Below are 7896 nucleotides of genomic sequence, written 5' to 3'. Positions count from 1 at the left end.
AATGCAAAAGTCATAAAAAGAATAAAATAAATTTACCCATGTATGAAATTCAACCTCCTCCGTCATCCCAGTGTTGGGTTTAGATCATCATGATGAAAACACGCTCAAAATAATTTATTATAGCTCAAATGGTGTTTACAATGGAGAGAAAATGAAGAAAATAGTGAAAATCGGGAAACTGCAACGTTTATAGGCGTTACAGAATACACTGTTACAAAACGATAAAAGGAAAGCGTCGCAAACACTGTTCCGAAGTCGTTGGAAAGGTATTGCAAATTGTCGAGAAACTATGACAGTTTTCAACGACTTTCCTTGATGGGTCTTATGTTCTTCATGTTCTTGAGTTGCAGCAGCAGAAAACTTTTCCTGCAACTCGTGATTTCTTCGTTCTCTTGTCTCTGCTAACTCCCCAAACTCTCGACACCCTTCTAGGACACCCAGGGAACCTATTTATACCCAACAGCGACAAGAAATCACGCTCATTAACTCTCCATGATCCTCCATTACTCGGTGTTAAAAGAAAATATTTTCCGAATATTTTCTTCCCTGAAATGATTCTCAACGCGTAAACAACTTCTGATACTCCCTTATTTAGCTTATACACGCATCTTCAATGACTAAGTGTCATCCAAACACGAGCAACACATATCAAACTTGCTGAAAATCCGTGAATATCATTTTCAAACCCGTGTTGCCCTGATTTCTTCCACGTGATTATCCAGCCAAATTCAGTCGAGACAATCACCCATACAAGCTATGTTATGATATATTACATGTTTCCACAAAGTTTCAGCGATTGAATCGCACAAAATCACGTCCAAATGTAATCGATAAAATCTGCCAATGAAGAGCAAATATTTTCCCGCCAAAATATTTTTTTGAATTTGTGAAGAAGGTCACCCCTTATCCAGTGGTCGCCCCCTTATCCGTTGCTGGAGTCCGAATAACACATTCCCTTGGGGTGCCTTTAGTAATTTTTCTGGGTTCCTCCGGTGCATTTCTGGGGTGTCTTTAGTACTCTATCCTAGGGTGTAAAACACCACTTTTCGAGCCAATTTCGCCACAAGAGCTTATTTTTCCAAAAACATTTACAAAAACATAAAATAACACAATAAGTATTTAATCGAGTCTAACAATACAGAACATTGAGAACAAAATAGACACATAAATGCGTCTATCAAATACCCCCAAACTTATTATTTGCTAGTCCTCGAGCAAAACTAATAAAAAATAAATAAAACCGAGTTAATCTCAGGAGGGTTTACCAGAGGTGTGCCCACAGAACCATTACTCCAGACCCTAGCTATCTATGCAGAACCTTGGAAGGCACTAAAGAATCTCCTTGGTTGGCATACTTATTGACTACAGGAGGAAGTACCCTGATGCGAAATTCCAATTGCTGTACACGAGTTTGCACTCAAGCATACTAAAATTCATATAAAGTGACAGAGCTCTACTCAGATAGTTTCTGGACATCATAAACCGGAGTCAACCAATCACATGGATAGATTAAGAAGATGGATGTATAGAAAAATGTGGATGATGTTGACTAAGGTGAACCTATCCTAATGGACTGAGATATTGGTCTGGACTAATATCAACACACTGGCAAATACAAGGGAACCAGTGGTCGATAATCCTAACTCTAGGTCAACTCAGCTGGCATATACAAGGGTACCAGTGGTCGACTTTATTGTATTTATTCCGTTTGGTCTGGTGGTCTGGTCTCAATTTTTTTTTTCCATCTCAGTCACTCTATTTCACCCTAGTAATGGTAAAAAGAAAAAAAAAGAAGTGATCAGGATTTTTTCGATGTTTCCATCACCTGAGCTCTGTGCTTTAATGAATAGACTCTTTAGATCTTTCCATCTAATCAGATTGGTTCCTCAAATCCTACAACCAAAATGCTTCCATCCACTTAGATTAGTTAGTGCCAACCTTAATAAGCATAAATTTCTAGTCTTTGGAGCTTATTTATTGCAACTAAGAACTTTTTCCCATACCCCCAAACTTAAATCTAACATTGTCCTCAATGTTCTAAAGATGAAATTAAAAGCATGAACAAGGAGAAACTGTTACCAATGAAGCAAAAGAGATAAGGAAAGATATTACCGTGTCGCATGAATATTGGGTTACCTCCCAAGAAGTGCTAAGTTTAAAGTCTTCAGCCAGACTAAGCAAGGATTAGTCACCACGTAGAATCATATAGTAGTAGCCGGAATAACTGTGGGTCATCTGGATCAAAAAGTGTTACCCACAAGAAGAGGAAACTGCAACAGACCAAGAAGATAACGAACATACCCTTGCTTAAGACAACTACATCTAGTTGTGGTTCAGGTTCAGGCTCTATAAAGGGTCTAAATAAAAGGTTTTCATCGGTTGGATTTCCTCAAAGCTAAGATCCGGTTCAGGTATTAGAGTATGGAAAAACTCAACTAAGAACTTAGAAGCACATAACAACAACCTGAATAATTGGGGATCCTCTAAGTCAATTAGATTTGACTCACAAAGTTGACCATAATAATGGTCATCCTTAAGAAAATGTGTCGACCCTAATATCCTAAAGTAATTAGGTTTAGTCTCAAAACTTAATATCCGACACATCTGAAAATCATATGTCCCCACAATTGGAAGAAAATTTTTTGGTGGGAAAACAAAGTCAATCTTGGTATCATAGCCTGGGTTAACCACATCAACCATAGGATGGGTTTCTAACAACTGAGCTTCTCTATGGACATCATTAGGTTTGGGAAAACATGTATGAATATAATCTTGTAATATGGTTGAGGCATAAATGTCAAGTCCTACACGAGGGAACTTTCTAAGAGTTAAAGCACATGGAGAATGATAATCACCCCCAAACTAAGAGTTTTCTGTGTCTCTAGAAAGACTAGTCACAACTTCCCTAATTTCTAGGTCATCAGATTCCTGGAAATGGTCAATTGGTTCTTCTAAGTCAGGTTCATCCTCACTCATCTCTACGAGTTCATCTTATTCGTCTAAGACTATTGTTTCTAAATCGCTAGACTTTAAAACATTATTCTCAGAATAAACTTGTTCCTCTAAATCATTATCGGCTTTGTAAACAGGAAATACTACATCGTCTAAAACGAGGGTATCTCTAGTCAAATCCTCGTCCTTTTGAATAGATGAATAATTATTAAAATTATTTGGATTTGAACTAGAAATAATATTATCATTGTAAAGCTCAATTGGAGTAACCATTTCCTGATCACTATTCCTACGTAAGTATGATTCTTCATCAACACTATCCTTATCATAATAACATGAAAAAGATCGAACCTCATCAAAACAAGTAGTGTTACCAATTCTAACCTCGTCATCTTGATTATGCAAATAACTATCCTCATTTTTAAGGGTATTATTGGAAACACTATATTGGAAAGTAAGATTATTTCGAGCAAGTCTTTCATTCGTCTCAGCCATCAGCTTGAGGGATTCCTCTATAGAAAGTTCACTCATTATTGTAGTTCTTTCGTCTATAATTACACTATTCATCTCAGCTAACTTACGCGTCGACTCAGCTAACTCCCTGAGGGACTCTTCTAAAGGAGGAATAGGAACAGAGGGATCATAAAAAGGACTACTTTTCAATAGTTTGATTGTATCCTCTAGAGACGAAGAACTAGTACTATAATCTTCTTGCTAGTAAGACTGATGCATGTGTGGATAGTAATTGGGCTCACCAGGGTATGACCCATATCCTCCCAAAGGATGGCGTTCCCAACCACTATTCCCAACATGGTCATAGAAAGGATGATGTCCATATTCAAATTCAAGTCGATAATCATTGTATTGGCTTCTATCATACCAGTTCGACATTCTTAATTGCAAGGGAATTCTACACAATCACAAATAAGGCTGACTCGACCAAATCAAACCTATAAAATCTAGCAAACAACAAGCATGATGGCTCCACTTAGATTGTTTCTAGACCAGCTTCTAATCCTTCGAAAGGGAATTCGTTACAATTTAAGCAAACCCCTCTGGAATCACCGAGTCAAAGTAAGTTGAATTGAGGCGAGGGAAGCTCAGTGGAGCTTTGATACCCAAGGCCTCACCGCTATCAAAAGGCGGCGCAGTCACGCATTCAACTCACAGAAACCATCATGAACTTCGAAGTATGCTAAAAGAGTGACCAATATTTTTCGAACGACTTTCCTACTAAGCTCATTACCCTATAGGTCTCGTTCTAGTCAAAATTTTAAGCTTAGGTTCGCGTTTGGTTTCGTTTTCCTAAAGCGGGCAAGAAGGAAATGGTGATGAAATCCGAGTCCTTATCTTAATTTGGCCAGGCCTTGCCCTTTACTAGGAAATTAAAACAACCGTATTCAAATCCTCAGCATATATTCACCTTAAGGCATACAATAAACCCGCTGACAGGGGATTCACGTGTGTTTCGAAAGCTTACCTCTCGTACCAGACGGGCGCAGAACCGCTGAAGTCGACTCGATCCATGACTCTTATGTCATGTGCGAACCCGAGGGGCCGAGACGATATTGTAATCGTCGTCCTTCCCTGCAAACAGTTTTATATTTAATGTACCCCTCCTTAGTGTTTAAAAAAAATAAAATAACTGTCCAAGTCCAAAGTCCAAATAAAGTGCAAAAGAAAAGAAATAAAAAAAAAAAATAATAATAATTACAAAAAATGGAAGGTCACTAAAATAAATAAATAAATAAATAAATTCTCTCTCTCTCTTTTTTTTTTAATTTTTTCTTTCGCTTTTTTTTTGCTTTGTCTTTTTCCTTCTCTTTTAGCTTTAAGCTTTGATTCCAAGTCTTTAGTATCCAACTTCAAACCTGTAATACAAAGACACACCCAAAGAAACGTAAAAAGAACAAATGAAATTAAAAAAAAAACCTAAAAATTCTACCTAAGCACAAATCCGCGTCGGCGACGCCAAAATGATTTTTTTGAATTTGTGAAGAAGGTCACCCCTTATCCAGTGGTCGCCCCCTTATCCGTTGCTGGAGTCCGAATAACACATTCCCTTGGGGTGCCTTTAGTAATTTTTCTGGGTTCCTCCGTTGCGTTTCTGGGGTGTCTTTAGTCCTCTATCCTAGGGTGTAAAACACCACTTCTCGAGCCAATTTAGCCGCAAGAGCTTATTTTTCCAAAAACATCTACAAAAACATAAAATAACACAATAAGTATTTAATCGAGTCTAACAATACAGAACATTGAGAACAAAATAGACACATAAATGCGTCTATCAAACAGCCTAGAGTTATCAATCACCTCACAACAATCTTAATCGTATGGTAGCGAAAAAAGATGTTGCAGAATCACAAACAATGAGACGATGATGTTTGTGATTACCTTTTATATCTTGCCTATCGGAGATATCAATCTCAAGCCAATCAATCTGATTATACTCGTACGATAGAATATGCAAGATCAGATCACACAATTACGATAAAAGTAGTATCGGTATGACTTCACAATCCCAATGAAGTCTTTAAGTCGTTAACCTGGTTTTAGAAGAAGAAAACCAAAGGTTAAAGGAGAATCGGCTCTAGTATGCAAACTAGTATCACACGTAAGGTGTGGGGATTAGTTTTACACAATACTATATGTCTCCTTTACATAGTCTTTCAAATCAGGGTTTTTCCTTGGTCACAAAGAAAACAATATCCACCGTTAGATGAAAACCTGATATAGATTCAATCTAATATTTCTCAACCGTTAGATTGAAAACTTAGCTTGTTACACACACTTGACAATGCACGCTTCTAGGTTTGTTAACCGTACCCAAACGTATGCACTTGTTGGTTCAATAATAGTTAACCAACAGGTTATCCATATGAGCATTTCATATCAACCATGTTCTTCTTCACCATAACTAGTTCAAATGACTTCAAATGAACTAGTTAGAGAGTTGTTCAATTGCAAGGAAATCTTATGTACTACACAAGACACAATTGAAGCAAAGATGATTTGATTCACTTGAATCGGTTCATGAACTTTTATAGCCACGGTTTGCAAACTGCATTCCTTAGTATTTTTAAGTTTAAGTTCAGAAATTATCTTCAGATATATAACCTTCTTAAATTCGCAGACTAGATTCGCGGACTTAAGTAACCGGGCAGAGTTTACAAACTCCAACAGAAAATCTCGGCAAAAGACCTTCCGCCAATTCGCGGACTGGGTTCGCGGACGCAGCTAGTTCGTCAACCCCAATAGAATTCCTCGAGATGAGAAGTTCGGTAGTTCGGGACTGAGTTCGCAGACTTGGCAACAAGCCATTCTTCCAGTTTCTCTTGATCAACAAAGTTCGCAAAATTTGGTTCAAGGAATAGTACTTATACATATATTTGTTTCCACAAAAATGGTTATGTCCATCATTGGTTATGTAATCTAAACTCCCATTTCAATCATTGAAACATTCTTAGAGGACGTTATATAGTTGTTACACCATTTCTCGTCAAAGCAATTTTCAAAGTGATTGAAACATATCATGACTTTCGTCACTAGGTAAAGATGAACTTGATCGAAGTGAAAAGCTTACCGACACATATTTCGAGATATAGATAGGCGAGGTATACTCGGCTCGAAATACCAAGTGTGTATAATCCAAGTCTATATATATAACATACGACTTCTTGTCTCAAAGAGTAAAAGATGGAGTAGATAGACTTTTGAGTGATAGATAAGTTCAAGTCTTCACATACCTTTTTGTCGAGAAGTTCCACCGGTTCCTTGAGTAGTTCTTCTGCTTGTATGATGAATTTCCATGAAGTCCTTGAGCTCAACTACACGTTCTATCCTAGTCCGACACTTAGCTATAATAGACTAGAAATCAAGACTTATAGTTTTGATCACTAACATTGGCAAACATGCTTGAGATAGCAACGCATGCAAGTTCGTCTGAGCAATGCTCTAACAGTTAGTTCCTTCAAATCTTGGCGGTACGTTAATTGGAACCAACTCATGTGAATTCGAGTTCATTCTTATAGGTTGGATTGCACCAACACACATATTGTTAGATCTTTTCGTGTTTTCCTGCTCTGTTACCAATTGAAAAGACGAGGGTACACAAGTACATCACAATCTCTTACTTTTAACCTATAAATTAATCATCTACCGAATATGATCGTCTATGGAATGTGTCGAGGCAATACAACAATTCGGATCAATCTACGTGTGATTGTCTATAGATACGAGATCGAGAAAATACAACAACAAGATAACTTGTGTGATTGACTATGAATGCAAGATCGAGACCATACAACAACGATGTGTGTTACTTGATAATAAATTCGATACAGCGGAATTATATAGGATCAATATCAAGTTTACCGGATTAACGTACAAGTGAAATTTACTTTAAATTATATAAACAAATATAATTGTGAAAAAAAAAAGTTAATGTAACAAAAGATTTTGTTAACGAGGAAAATTGCAAGTGCAGAAAAACCGCGGGACCTTGTCAAGAATTGAATATTCTCAGAATTAAACGCTATATAAAATACAATACCAACTTCGTATAGTTGAGACCAAATAGACTCCCGGAGCTACTTAGTTCCCTTAGTATCCCTGTGTCATGTACCTGGATGTACAACGACAGGATAAATACTTGATTCAGAGTATCAAGTTTTTCTGCTCTTGCGAACAGCCTAAAAATCGAATAAATGATTGAATTTTATTATAATTTGATTGTCATTCTCATTACAGACTCTGACTTCTTATAGATAGGTTTCTCCCAACTAGATCTAACGATCATAAGCCTCACAGATGGTTACATCCCAACCATCAATTACAACTATCATTAACTAATAATTATCTCTAATTAACTACTAACAACAATTAATATTAAGGACTAGTTACCACCCTGATTATGATAAGGGCCACTCTCTTCTCTTATTCCGGTAC

The sequence above is a fragment of the Papaver somniferum genome, chromosome 6 (assembly GCF_003573695.1).
Source record: "Papaver somniferum cultivar HN1 chromosome 6, ASM357369v1, whole genome shotgun sequence".
In the NCBI taxonomy this organism is placed as follows: Eukaryota; Viridiplantae; Streptophyta; class Magnoliopsida; order Ranunculales; family Papaveraceae; genus Papaver; species Papaver somniferum.
This window is presented reverse-complemented; position numbering follows the sequence as displayed.